Source organism: Macaca fascicularis, chromosome 2, assembly GCF_037993035.2.
Source record: "Macaca fascicularis isolate 582-1 chromosome 2, T2T-MFA8v1.1".
Taxonomy (NCBI): domain Eukaryota; kingdom Metazoa; phylum Chordata; class Mammalia; order Primates; family Cercopithecidae; genus Macaca; species Macaca fascicularis.
Genome location: NC_088376.1, coordinates 20,135,291 through 20,150,756, shown reverse-complemented (window position 1 = coordinate 20,150,756; position 15,466 = coordinate 20,135,291). Strand labels below are relative to the sequence as shown.

The window sequence follows — 15,466 nt, the reverse complement described above, 5'->3', positions numbered from 1 at the left end:
AACTGGGATATATCTTGTATCAGTTCTTTCTGGAACATACTCTGCCCTTTTGGTTTGTAGTTTTTTTTTTTGTTCCATCAGAAAACTTTTCCTAAATTGTAATTTAAAATGTTTTTTGTTTCCTTTTTTGGGGGGAATTTTTTTCCTCAGAGATAACCAATCATCCTTGGAACTTTAAAACAAAAATTAACATTTGATGTTATTTACTGCATAACTAATTATTCCAAAATGTAGTGGCTTAAAAGAGCACATAATTATTAATCTGATAGTTTCTGCGAGGCATGTATCTAGGTATGACAACTGGGTCCTCTGCTTCAGTTTCTCACAAGGCTGCAATTAATGTGTTGGCTAAGGAGGGTCTGTGGTCTCATCCGAAACCTTGACTGGGGAAGGATCTGCTTTGAAGCTCACTCATGGTTGGCAGCATTCAGTCTCCTGTAGAATGTTGGGTTGATAGCCTCGCTTCCTTCCCACATGAGCCCTTTCCACATGGCAGTTTACTTCATCAAAACATGCAAGCCAAGAAGACGAGAGAGAACATCTGGTAAGACATGCCACAGCCTTTTGTAACTCAGTCATAGGGAGTGACATCCTATCTGCATTACCATATTCTTGGTTAGAAGCAGATCACTAGGTTTAGCCTACTTAATAGGAGGGGTGACATGGACATGAAGGACATTAACAATAGGAAGCTGGGATCATTGGAGGCCATCTTGGAAGCCGTCTTCCACAATAGTTGCCTACCATGCCTTTGTTTTCTCTGTGTTTGTATTAACCTTTTTTCCCCCGTGATACTTACTGTGATTATCTTGAGTAATTTAAATAGAATTTTTCATTTGAATTTTAGCTGTGTCTATGCTATTCGTTTTATGTTTCTGATATATTTATTAGCACTGTTATGGATTTGTTTTGGTCTTCAGTTTATCTCTTCTGTCATCTCACTCTGTTTTATCAACTATTCCTTGAAGTCTAGTTTTCTTGAATTTATGTTTTTATTAAGTTCTAATAGAGTGTGACATTTGAGATGAATCTTCTTTTCCTTAGGCATGTTTGCAGAGTTGCCTTGCTGTTTCTCTGAAAAATTGTGGGTGAATGCTCTTTAACACTTCTGCCACCTTTTTCTGATATTTGTTTTCTCCTGTGGGCTATATTGTGAAGGCTGGGGTGTTCTTTTATGTACTTTCCTGAAGCCTGAGGGAGGGGGAGAGTGAGCACATGGCCAATGCACTGTTTTTGTTAGGTAGCCTTCAGGAATGTTTCCTCTTTTCTGTGGGGTTACCTTTGGGTTATCTTCTCTATTAAGTGTGGATCCCTGAAAAATGGCATACCCTGGTGGTTTTTCTAGCCCCTGCTGAAATCCTTTGAAGGTGGGTAGAGGTTTTTTTATACTAAATGTTTTTCTTTTGTTTTGTTTTATTTTTCTCTGGGCTATTTATGCCCTTAATCTACTTCTCTCAAAAACGAGGAGTGTTTTTTAGTGGAAATTTGCAAGATATTTGAACTCATTTTCTTTCCCCAGTGCATTCTAGGGGCTAGGATCCATGGCATGCTGAGCCTTGCCAAAATCTTTCCTTTTTTCCTACGTTTCGAAATTGTAGTATGATACTATCCCCCTTTTATGGCATAGTGGCAGCTAGCCAATTTTTGTCTTTTTAAAACTCTTGTTTATCTTATAGAATATTGAGGAAGAGTTTAAGAGCTTACAATATCTTGCAGTTTTACCCAAAACTGCCTTCAATATCTTTTCAGTTGTTTTATTAGCATGAAGACTAGTTTTTTTCTATCTAGAAAATTTCTTTTTCTCCTTCTTCCCTGATTTTACCCTTATCCTAAATGTTGTTGCTAGGTAAAGCTTTTTGAACTGATCAGTTTAGTTTATGTCATTCCCCACTGCTTATAGGATCAAGCCTAAGCTCTTATATTTAAGGTCACCTAGATTTTTACTTCAGCTTACTTTAGTGATAACAGTCTCATTCCCTTTCTTGAGTTTTCTTTTCTGGCTAAATTTAAATATTTTCTGTTTTCCCGTAGATGCCCTAGGTAGATTTCTAAGATGTGGTTAGTATATAATATGGTGTTTGTGAACATTATGGTTTTTAAAAAGACTTCTTAATCTCTTTATTGCCTTTCCATAGGAACGTACTTATTTATCAAGATTTATCTAAAAATATGGTCTGCAGAAATGAACATAGATGTGCTGTGAGTACTGTGCAGTTGTGATTGCAGCACTGATAATTAAGATTGGTTTAGTTGTTCTGTCGTACGTCATCAAGTTGTTGATTCACATTGAATTTATAAAATGTCATTCTATTCTAAAACTTGGAAGTATTTTTAACCTAAATGTAGGAATTCGCATGTATCCAAGTAAATTTTACCTTTAAACACTTTTTGCCCTGGTTGGCCATACTATTGAGAGTATTTTGAATCTCCAATTAGTTCTCTCTTATATCTAGATATGCTAATCATGCCTTTAGTGATTTCCTACACATCTCTAAATAATAATTTTGTGGGTAGGTAAGTGCAGTAGTTCTATTACTTTGCATCCTTTTAATTTCATATAGTTCTGTTTTCTTCCCCGGGTCTGCCTGGGTGACATGAGAGATAAAAAACCGTGGTTGTTCTGTATATGGGCTCAAGCTGGATGGAGGAGTTGATATTAGAAAAAAGGGATGCTTTCCATTTGATTAACCTACAAATAGAGGGACAATTTTTTTTTTTCGGGTGACCGGGGAGGTGACAGTGAGAACGGGAAGCATCAAAGGGAGCTTTGGCAGAACTTGGTAACTGAAGAGAAGACCACTGAAGAGAAACATGATGATGCCAGGAGTTTGATTTCAAATGATTTGTAAGAAACAGTGAACCTGGACACATTAAGTTTGAGGTAGATGATTGTAAGATATCAAGAAGATATTCATCTTTAATGAAAATTTGCTTTTGAGGCTTAGGTCTAGATTTTAAAACAAAACAGACATCTTTTAAAAGTAGTCTTTCTTTTTTTGAGATGGAATCTCTCTCTGTCACCCATCCTGGAGTACAGTGGTGTGGTCTCAGCTCACTGCAGCCTCTGCCTCCTGGGTTCAAGTGATTCTTCTGCCTCAGCCTCTAAGTAGCTAGGATTACAGATACCCACCACCATGCCTGGCTAATTTTTGTATTTTTAGTAGAGACCGAGTTTCACCATGTTGGCCAGGCTGGTCTCAAACTCCTGTGCTCAAGCGATCCAACTGCCTCAGCCTCCCAAGATGCTGGGATTAAATGTGTGAGCTACTGTGCCTGGCTACAAGTATTCCTTTTTTTAACTTGAAAACCTTTTTAGTTCTGTAAAATCTTTGTTAATTTTCTTCCTAAGACCTTTTATATTTTACATGTAAGATTAAATTTGAACTAAATGGATTTCAAATAAAAGAAGAGAATAATTGCTATTTTTGAAGAACTCATTTTAATTGGTTAGAATAAATATTAGGCAGTGATTTTTGTAAAATGGCCTTTAAAATATTAATGTCTGGTTATATAGAAAGTGCTGTAACAGGATCATCTGCTCTACCATAACTTCAGTATGCCTATTAATGGTACATAACTGTGGAGCAGTTATGTGAGTGAGCTCTGTCAAAAAAGTTATATAAATGAATTGCAGTCAGGAGAACTTTATTCAGTGGTTATGTATACAAAATTTACCCCCCTTAATGTGGAAAAAAATTTTTATAATTGCTTTATTTTCTTACAGAATTGGCTTCTAAAGTTGCACATTGTGTAATTGTTAAGTAGCAAAATTTGGGGGTAGTATTTCCTTTTTGTCATGTGAAATAAATATTTCTCTTTTACAATACAGGACAAATAAATTTTTGTGAAACATTGCAGATGTTAGATGGATTTGGGAGAATTTTCCATAGGATTTCACAAACTAAGTAAGAGGAGGAACTTATATAGCTACATAAACAGTAGTGAGTACCAGAAGTTTATTAATCTGTTTGTATTACATAAATAAAAATAAAATGCTTTAGTTGTGAGTTAAAAAGCTAATGGAAACTGATATAGGGAAGTTAAAGTCAACATAAAGTAATAATACCAGAAATCCTAAATTTGTTGTATTTCAGTCATTTTTATGAATTAAAAAAATCTTTTTTAACTTGTGGTTCTTTAATTATTTTTCCCATTTTCAGTTTAGGAAATCTGTTTGTGTTCGTTGAGTTAGGTAAAATAGAGGACTTAGGTTCTTAGTGCATGCTAATGTGGTTACTTCTAGATTTGTCCAAAACATCAGACAGGATTCGTGTTGCCTATTACTCAGAGAGCTGGTTATATTAGAACTCAGGCTTTGGGTAGTAACTGAACCTTTCTTTCTTTGTTACCCATGGAGAAGTTACATAGATGCTTAGTTTACGGTGCTGATTATTATTATTATTACTTTATGAAAATAAAACAAAACAATCTGTAGACTTGAAGGAGCAAAGAATGTGGTGTTCACCCTGTGCTACCCCAGAAATACCCTTAGTGAATAATGTTTTTCTAACAGATTCATTTTAACGTGAGCTCATTTTTACTCTTAAGTGTTTAAGCCATTTTTTAATGTATGTCTTTTGTCTCCTTAGCCTTTACTTTCATTTTAGTGACATTGTGAAATTAAGCCCTATCTGATTCCCACAAGAGTAACTTAGGTACTTCTACATTGGCATTAGTAGCTATGCCTTCTCTTTAGACTAGGCTACCTTATCCATATTGTGTTTAGGAATTCATATGAAAATTTGTTCTTATCTACAGTTATTTTTTTCTTCATGCCCATTTTCCTTGAAAATGTTTAAAAAATATGTCTTGTATAGAATTAGAAACTTCAGTATCTGTATCACATCACTGGCTATAAAAATTATGTTACTGCTTTATTTACTTCCTTTAAGTTTTCCCCCAAAAATCTCCTTAGAGGGGCCTACCTGGCTGACCCTACTGAAAATGTAACCTACTAGGTCCTTCCTCCTATAACCTCCCACAGCCCTTAACTTCTCTCTCTTTTTCTGTAACTCTTACCACATTGTAACATACTGCACAATACTCCTTTTAGAATAAGGCATCCTGGTTTGTTTTACTCTTGTGTCCCTAGAACCTAAAACAGGCTTGGTACATAGACATGTTCAGTAAATATTTAACAAAAGAATGGATTAAGAATATACAGTTGTCCCTCATTATCCACAGGGGTTTAGTTACAGGATGCCCGTCCCTCCCCAGGAAACCAAAACCTAAATCCCATTAATACTGTATTTTTGGTCTGTGTTTGACTGTGGATATGGAACCCCCAGATAAGGAATGATATTTATTGGAGGGAAAAAAAAAACCCACGTATAAGTGGACCTGTGCAACTCAAACCCGTGTTGTTCAAGGGTCAACTGTATTATTTGAGATCTTTTTCTCCTATTGTATAGAATAAGAATTTTCATGCCCTAAACCAGTTACTTTCCATTTCTTTTCACCTGGAACATAGTAAGAAATACAGTTTAAAATACAACCCTGAGTACACATACATATGAACAGATTGTTAGAAATCTGAATTACTCTCTGCCCCCAGCTGTTGTAAGACTAAACAGGCCAGGAATTATGCATATATTCAGTAAACTAGAATGTGACAGATACTTCCTATGAAAAATGTAATGCTGAGACTCCTTAAATGGTTGGTTGATCACCATTGTAACCATGTAATATTTTATACTAAAACCAGATGACTTAGGAAATAACTTCCTGTTTGACATTAAAAAGATATGATGATTCTTTAGTTTTAAAGTTTGTACATTTTTGAGGAAGCTCTTTTAAGCTTAAATGTCAGCAAAGCAGCTGCTGCTTGAATTTACTTTGTAAAACACTGAATTATTCATTTCCATAAATAAAACTTCCTTAGTAATTATTTAGCATTAATTTCTTTCTCTTTATTTCAATCAACCCTGTTGACATTCTGTTTTAAAATTAAAAATATTCTTTGTGGAATTTTACAAATAAAACTGTGACAGCCACTTTCTTTACTTCCTTTTGTTTTCGTAACAGGATTTCCAGATCCTGAGATGAGTTGTGTCTTATTGTTTATTTTTATTATTTTAATAAAAGTTACTAATAAAATGTAGAACACAAGTAAATTCTTATTTAAAAATGTCTTCTAAGTAGCTTCTAAGACCAACTGCTATGACTTTGACTTATTTAACATGTATTATCTTGAATTCTAACAATGTGAACTTGTTAGAAATATTTTAAATAATTATTTCATTGTTTGTATTCTCTGATTATTTAATAGAGTAATAGGGAAACAAGTAATGTTTGTTGTTTTACATTTCTTGGCACTCTTCCATCTGTTTTTGCAAATGTGGGAATACCTCCTTGAATTTTGTGCTGCCCTTCTAGTAGCCTGTGGTGAGTCCTTCCACCTTCAAACTCTTATTAGTTAGTTATGTGGCCTCCTTGGGCTATCAGTCTTTACTGTTGTGTGATGTTTCTTGCCATCTTTCCAGAATTGCTGTTTTATTTATTTATTTGTTTCTTTGTTTAATTTTAAATATGTCACTGCCTTGCTGCTCCATTGGAGACTTCTTGAGGGCAACAGACAAACTATTTGATAGCTGAATACATGTTTGGTAAGTTAGCGTTTTAAAGTAGCATCCATTCAAATGAAACATTCTTACCTAAAGTGCTTCTTGGAGCATACATTTAGAGAAGTTTAGTAACTGATTCATAAGACAATCAGTGTGGGCTTAAAGAAAATGTAAACTTTTAGCTAAGGGCCCATCTGAATCCCTGTTGAAATGTACTACAGCCACCATTACTGTGGCAGCCTCATAGGACCATGGAAGAGAATGAGGCCTGTGGAATTAGAGATGGGAAAAGTCTCCATTTAATTCCTCTGTCCTAGGTTCTACAATGCTATTTAGAATATAATTATGGAGACCTCTGCTTTAATAGTTGTTGTGTGGGTGATAGCAGTTTTTGTGGGAATAACCACAAGTGTTTAATTATTTTAGAGCTGAAATGTTCAAGGAAGCTTTTCCAGCAATGACACAGACCATCAGCCTTCAGCTGGGAGCCATTACGCAGACATGTTTTTCCTCTGCAGTATTTTAGAAAACAAAGTTAGCTATTTAAAATTGTGAGATTTTACATAAAACAAAAATTCCAGCTTAGAAAAAAGGTAAATCCTCAGATCTGATGATTCTGTATTTCCAGTCCTACAAGACAAACAATGATCTCAAATAAAGTAACAGCTGTACCTTTAAACATGGACATGTGTTGTAGTGGTTCATTACAGTTTTTGTGCTTGCACTGTTCATGTATTTATACACACACACACATTATGTATTTATATATACATAATATATATACAGATAGATATGTTTATGTACAAAAACATATTTCTCTGAAATTGTGCTTCAGTCATAAGTAAGAAAACCAAACTGAGCTGTTGTTCTGGTTCAAGAAAAACAGGATGGAGCCTTTTGTGAAGGTAAAGAATATTCTTTTGTGTTTAACATGCAAATGGGTCAACTTCCAAGTTGCATAGGTAGCCCAGCCTGAGTCTACAGTCTTGGAGAGTATCCGATCTGTCAGGTTTTGATTTTTATGTCCTTAATTATAGTCTATAGGTAACTTGTATGACTCATTGGATATGAATTTTGGAAATCTATGCTTCCAGATTACTTTGCTTAATTCTTGGCTCCTCATACTTTTTCTGTGAAGGGATATATATCTAAGACACTAGGAAAAGCACATCTGAGGTAAGTTAACACCCATGAATATTTAGTACATGGTTAATAACCTAGTTTGTGAGGTTTAGAAATAGTAAATTATATTTTATATGTAATATTCTATATAAAATGTATTTTTATATATAAAGTATATATATTACATATATAATAAAGATGTATAGTATGCAATGTTAGTACATACTAAGTATTCTCTAAATTATTTTTAACTCTAATAAAGGGTACATTTATCTGTGGTTCTGCTCTCTTAAATACATTTTTTAAAATTTGAACGTTTTCATCTGAATTTTTGAGTTTGCTAACAAGCCAAAAATCATTTCTATTCAATTAATCCAACAAATAATTTACTCTTCTTCTCTATCTTAAATTTGAAGATAATTAAGAAATAAAAGAGGAGGAACATCTATTTCATGTTCTGTTTAGTAGTAACAGTTGCAAATATGTAAGTATTTTATTCTTGGATTCACTAATTTCCCTGCTCAACAAAGATGGGTCAGTATATTCTGTTTTTTTTCTGGGAAAGTCTATAGAAATAATTTGGTTGTTTTTAAGCACATGCATGATTTTGGAGGCAGTGGTGGTGGAAAGAGTATGATGCAAAAAGAGCTGTTTCTTTACCTACCTTACAAATATCTGTGCCTGAAACAAGCCTCTTCTCTGAGCATAATCAGTCTTTAATAAAACTGTATTCCTAACTACTTGAGCTGATAAACAGTGAGGTTTGTTTTAAACAAGTCAAGTTTATTTTATGTCAATTTTCTATTTGCCCTGTGTAAGATATATTTAATTACTTTACTCCATCTCTGTGTTCAAATTAATCAGATTCTGCTACATATTGGTGCTCAAATTAGAATAATTCTTTAATCAACTGTGTTATCCATGCTATGGTAGACTAGAATAGAAAATCTACTCGTGGCATATTGAAGATGCATGCATTTTATTTTCTATTGTAATTTAAAAGTAAAATCAGAAATATTGATTTCTACTTGACTGGAGAGATGATTTAGTTTGAATATCAGCCTGATCTTAATCAGGTGAGAATTAATTGAGTTGGAGGTATTAGATATTCAGTGATGTTAACTGAACCATGATCCATCTAGAGAGAAGCTTGCTTTTGTACTGTGTTAGAATTATCAAATAACTCATGCACTACAATGTAAAATAATCTTTTCATGTTCAGCCTTCTACCTTCTTGTCTCATTAAATGCACCACTAAATTCATTCTATACACAGACTAATCTTTAAAGTAGCAAGCTAATACATCACAATTTAATAGAAAATTAAAAGCATAATAATTTTGTCATAAGATGCTGTTGTTGTCACAATTTTATAATGCTATATTTTCTAGTTACTAGTTTTAAAACCAAGTGATTAAACCTCTGCTTTTCAAGTATACCTGGGACTTTTAAGAAAACTCTTAGTCTTTTACTTTTTTTTATGTTCAACATTGCAAGAAGAAAGTGAGCAATTCAGAAGTATTTTAATGTTTATCTTCAGAAATAAAAATAGAGTCTGTAACATTATGTTGGTCTGAAATGTGACATGGGCTTTCATTTATTTTAAGAGTGTGATAGCAATATCATAAGTGTTGTGAAAATATAAATGGTGAGATAACACCTCCATAGGACTTGCTCTTAAGTAGTAAAATTGTAGTCTTTAAATAAACTGCAGCTAGAACTGAAAGGATCGTTTTGCCTTGTTAACTACGGATACTATACTTATTAAATGTCTAATTAAATTTAGTATTACATGTCTTTATTTCCTCCTTTTTTTCCCTTAAAACTGAAACTTTTGACTTATTTATTAGCAAAGTAGCACGTATTTTCATTGTCAGATTTCTTCGATTTTGGCAGTTGGTGTGCAGTGTTAAATTAAAAGAAAGCCAATAGTGTGACTTTTGATAGTGTCATTTTACACTGGAATAGTGTTTTTTGCTTGATATTGCTATAATGGGAATAGTAGGATCTATGTAGCTGTATATTTTGTGAAAAGGAATATCCAAATTTATATTCGAGAGCAATTAGGATTTAATAAAATTAAGCCATAATTGCAGAGACATTCCTAGAGTGCGATGTTCTCATGAGATACAGTGGGTTCCCCACCTAGTTGTTACTAAACAGCAATTTAGGGCAGAAAGGCCTGCTTAGGAAAAAATGAGAGAGAGGGAGCTGGCTTTTTCACTCAGCTCTTGGAAGCCGAGGCTCCTCTTACATAGACTCCACTGTCCCCTCTCCAGCACCCAAAATGATTTCCATCTCTCTCTCTCTCTCTCCTTCCTTCTTCCCTCCCTCTCTCCCTCCTTCCCTCCCTCCCTCCCTTCCCCCTTCCCTTCCTCCTTCCCTTCCTTCTTTCCTTCCTCTCCTCCTCCCCTCCTTCCTTCCTTTCACCCGTCCCCCTCCCTCTCCACCTCCCCCTTCTCCTTCCCTCTCCCCCTCCCCCTCCCCTTCCCCTTCCCTCTCCCCCTCCCCTCCCTCCTCCCCTCCCCTCCCTCCTCCCATCCCCTCCCTTCCCTTCCTTTCCTTTTTTTTTTCCATAGTATTCTGTAAGGTGTAGAGAGTACCAAACCACAATACAAATGTGTTTCTTCAATTCTTGTCCCTGCCAGTTTCCTTCCTGTGAAATAACCATGGTTATCAGTTTTCTTACATATTCTTTCATAGCCATTATGTGCTTGCAGACATACCCCCCACACATACACACATACACACCCCTGAAACACAGAAATGATAATGTTCTATAATACTCTTCTGTACCTTGCTGTTTTCACTTTTATGTCTTAGAGATCTTTCCCTATCAATGTGCTATTGTTTTTTTAATGGCTACATAGTATTTTGTGATACAGTATTAATACTTAAACAGTTGGTGTTACTGTGATAGATTTGATGACATCACCAAAAACCACATTTCTATAAAAGTACTTTTTGCTTCGGGTGAGAGAAGACAAGATGAGAAATGGCTAATAATATGTCATTATTTTAATGATTCCTCACAGATGGGAACCTATTTACTACTATTTTGGAGACAAGGCCATGCTTTGTCACCTAAGCTGGAGTGCAGTGGCATGATCACAGCTCACTACAGCCTTGACCTCCTGGGCTCAAGCGATCCTCCCACCTCAGCCTCCCAAGTAAATAGGACTACATGTGTGTGCCACCATACCCAGCTAATTTTTAAAATTATTTATGGAGGCGGGGTCTCACTGTGTTCCTGAGGCTGGTCTTGAACTCCTGGATTCAAGTGATCCTCCTGCCTTAGCCTCCCAAAGTGTTGGGATTACAGGTGTGAGCCACTGCACTCGGCTTACTGATTTATTTTTGTTAAGAAAGACATATACATAGTCAATATCTGCATTGAATGAAAAATTCGACTGTGGTCGAATTTGGAGAATTTACTTTATGGATGCTGTATTTTTTTTTTAATAGAAGATGCTAATGTTTTTTAAGCCAGTTAAATAAATAAATTTGACGAGTGAACATATTATAAAGTGGATGACAAGGATCTGTTAATAGTCTGGAAATCACATACCTTGAGGAGGCAGCAAAGTTTGAACTGGTGCTGAGCCAGGAGAAGAGAAAAAAATATGAATGTTATTTCCTATAGTGTATGATGAAGCGGCAGCATTAGACTAGCTTTTTTCAGCCTGTACTACTCCCATCCCCCATCAACACATACACACGATGGAACTGGCTGCCTTGTGAGTTAAGGAGTTTTCTATCACTACAAATGTTTAAACAGTAAGACGGAGTGGGAAACACTTTCTGAAATAGATTAAGTGACCTCTAAAGGCCTTCACACTCTAACCTTTTTGATTCCAGAAGTCTGGAACAAGACAGCTGGTCCTGTCCAGGGCCCTTGAGAAGTAGTGTTTAATGGTCACTGTTGACTCATACTCATTGCCAGAATGGTCTGTAGACCACTTGCAAGTATGAAAAAGTCCAGCAGGTTGGTTTATTACTTGCATTACTAAAACATGGATCCTACTTTTGTTTCTCCATTGTGTAGGTGATGAGAGAACGCAAAGCATCTGCTAGAGGCAAGAAATCCTAGAAGGCTCCATGTTCAGAAGTTTGCCAGTTTGTGTGTGTGTGTGTGTGTGTGTGTGTGTGTGTGAGTTGCTTTTATCAATATCTATTAATGAATTGGTCTTTTAACATTGAAGACTATGTGGGGCAGCAAAGAGTTGGGATATGTAAGAAAAATGTATTTGGGGAGACTTAGGGAATCTTTTCCATGTGATCTCTTAAAAAAGATAGGGGGATTCGGTGCTTTCATTTTCCACACCAGACTGTGCAAATGTGTCCCTTTCAAATTCTGGTAGCACTTAATATCTGAAACATGAAATTTAGCACTTCATTATATTTTGTTTGAAAAAGCCCCTTTCTAATGTGTAAAATCTTTATTTTAAATATTTAAATATATTTTATAGGAATACTAGAAAACACTATGGAATCAGAGAGTTGAGGTATCTGATGCTATTTGATTTTATATGGTTGCTAAGTGGTCATGTAGCAAAAAATCAGCAGCAGTGTCTACTTTAATCTTTCCTATGGTAGTGATACAATGTGATGAACCATTGCCACTTGCTTCCCAGGTCTCATTTGTGACCTCATGTGAGATACTTGGCCTAGGTTAAGTCTCTATTGCATGGGCATGGAAATTTCTACCAAGCATAGGAGTTTTTCCTGTGTTCTGGAAAGGAATAAGTGAAATCCAATAGTAATTACAGATGTTTTTCTGAAGTGAAAAGACCTGGTTCTAAACCAGTCTATGTATGCCACACTATTTAACCTTGGAATATGATGTAGCCTATTTAAAGTTCAGTTTATTCATCTGACAAATGAAGATAAAAATAGTGCTTACTTGATAGTGTTTTTGTACAATTCAAGTGAGCTAACATACATAAAGTATCTAGTATAGTAGTGCCTGGTACAAAGTAAACAGTTTATCTTAGTTGCCATTTTCATGTTTTTATTGCTATTATTACTAACATTATTAACTACCTTGCAAAAAATGATTAGGAAGTTGTCATGGGAAAATGGAAAAAGAAGAAAAAGGCCACCCAAAATAAGACAGTTTCTATTCAACATTATTAATGTATTCTTGACTTTTGGTTTTCCATTATCTATGTTCCTAGTGTTTTAACTGCTTCTTGTAAGAATCACATTTTAATCCGAAATTTATATTCTGATCAACTGAGATAATGAATCTCAGTATCCTCCTAAAACTTTTTAATTTTCCTATGAAACCCCAAAGTTTTGTTACTGTTTTTTTCAATTTTGTTTATGGATAAATTCTGAACACAGCCTTTACTAAACTGAAGAGATAGTCATGATAAAGTACAATGTTGGAAATTTTGATCTTTGTCAAAGAAATTAGATAACAGTAAGGGCAGAGATGGTTTAGCAACATATTTTAAAAAATTAGAGTGAGTTAAATCAACTAAAACCTCATAGAAAATGAGAATTATTAACACTCCTTCAATTAATTCACTTATTTATTCAGCTATTTGTTAGATAAATATGTGAATATTTACAGATATTCATTTGTATACAAATAAATGCACAAATATTTGTTTGTTGAATAAATATAAGCTAAGCAAGTAAGCTTTGCTGAATGATTATTTTTTACCTTAGTCTTTATTTTCTTAAATATTTTATTTTGATTAGGTATTTTAATAGGCTTAAAAGGATCAGTGGATAAGAAAATATGTTTTAAGGAAAGATATGGAAGATAACTAAGCCTAGAATGATCATAAGTTATAAATCATAAAACAGTAGCCAAATCATCATCAGCCACCTGTTTGCATCTCACCTGAAGTATAGGGAACTAAAAATGTCTTTAGCTATGTTGTCCAACGTGGTCACCATTAGACATACATGGCTATTTTAATTAAAATAAAAAATTTAGTTATGCAGCCACATTAGCCACATTCAGCTTGGGCAACATTGTGAGACCCTGTCTTTTTTAAAAAATATGTATCTTATTTAACCTAATATATCCAAAATAATATCTTTTTAACATGCAGCCAATATAAATTTTTTTTTTTTTTTTTTGAGACAGAGTCTCGCTCTGTCGCCCAGGCTGGAGTGCAGTGGCTGGATCTCAGCTCACTGCAAGCTCCACCTCCCGGGTTCACACCATTCTCCTGGCTCAGCCTCCCGAGTAGCTGGGACTGCAGGCGCCCGCCACCGCGCCCGGCTAGTTTTTTGTATTTTTTAAGTAGAGACGGGGTTTCACCATGTTAGCCAGGATGGTCTCGATCTCCTGAGCTCATGATCCGCCCGTCTCGGCCTCCCAAAGTGCTGGGATTACAGGCTTGAGCCACCGCGCCCGGCCTAAAAATTTTTAATGAGATATTTTATATTCCTTTTGTCACTGGATTTTTTTTCATTTTCTGCCTATGTTAGGTAGAATAATAGTCCCCAAAATGTCCCAGTCATAATCCCTGAAATCTGAATATGGATATAAGGAATAACTGTCCTAGAGAACTGAAAATAAAAGCTATGTTTAATGCATCAAACATACGAAGTCAGGATTTTTATCTGTTCTAATCCCCTCACTGGAGTTATGTGAATCTAAGGTATTTCTGGACAGTATGGTTAAAATTGTAACATAAAAACTGTTGGGTGATTTTCACTCATCTTAGTAGATGTCTCAACAGCATTTGACAATAATGATTATTTCTTCCTTGACCTAAACTTTCCCAGAAAATACAGTCATCTGATGGATACAATTTGTTAGTTTTTATATTTTAACGTTATATTCAAATAATTTATAGAAGAATGAAGACAGTGACTTTAGAAAGTATAATAAGAATTTAAATATAGCAAGCCCCAATTTTTATTTCCTATTTTACTTGTTCTGAAAGTTCTATAACTTGGAATGGTTTATGTCCTTTGATTGCCACTAACTGCTCATCATGAACCTAGAACATAATCTATTTTAAAGATTCTGACTCCGTATAGCTCTAATAGGTTCTAGTTTACCATTAATCTTTAATTTTTTTTTTTTTTTTTTTTTTTTTGCTTTAGATTTGAGGAGTACATGTGGAGGTTTGTTACATGAATATATTGTATAATGCAGTGGTTTGAGCGTCTATTGAACCATCACCCAAACAGTGATTATAGTAAACAATAGGTAGGTTTTCAGCCCTTGTGCTTCCTCCTTCCCTCCCATTTTGGACTCCCCAGTAGCTATAGTTTATATCTTTATGTCCCTGCATACCCATTGTTTAGCTCCTATTTATAAGTGACAACATGCAGTATTTGTCTATTTCTCTTTTAATTCACTTAGGATAATGGCCACCAGCTAAATCTATGTTGCTACAAAGGACATGTTTTCATTTTTATGGCTGTGTAGTATTCCATGGTCTATATGTACCACATTTTCTTTCTCCCTTCCACCATTGATGGACAGCTAGGTTGATTCCATGACTTTGCTGTTGTAAATAATGCCACAGTAAACATACAAGGGCAAGTGTCTTTTCGGTAGAATGATTTCCTTTGGGTAGCTACGCAGTAGTGGGATTATCCAGTTCTACTTTTAGTTCTTCTCCAAACTGCTTTCCACAGGGATTGAACTAATTTATATTCTGTTTATAAGCATTCCCTTTCTCTGCATCCTCAACAACATCTCTTAGTCCTTTGTTGGATGCATAGTTTGCAAGTATTTTCTCCTTTTCTCTAGGTTGTCTGTTTGCCCTGTTGATGGTTTCTTTTGCAGGGCAGAAGCTCTTTAGT

At 35.0% G+C, this 15,466-nt stretch overlaps 1 protein-coding gene and 1 long non-coding RNA gene across 9 annotated transcripts in view; both read left to right on the top strand.

The window, feature by feature from the left end:
- Positions 1–15,466, top strand: part of CMC1 (C-X9-C motif containing 1) — a 78,580-nt gene that overhangs the window by 49,028 nt on the left and 14,086 nt on the right. The gene's annotated exons all lie outside the window — the stretch shown is intronic.
- On the top strand, positions 1,177–3,993 carry LOC141409617 (uncharacterized). The gene is made up of 3 exons (XR_012430626.1): positions 1,177–1,367; positions 2,136–2,199; positions 3,830–3,993. It is a non-coding gene; the product is annotated as an uncharacterized lncRNA (long non-coding RNA).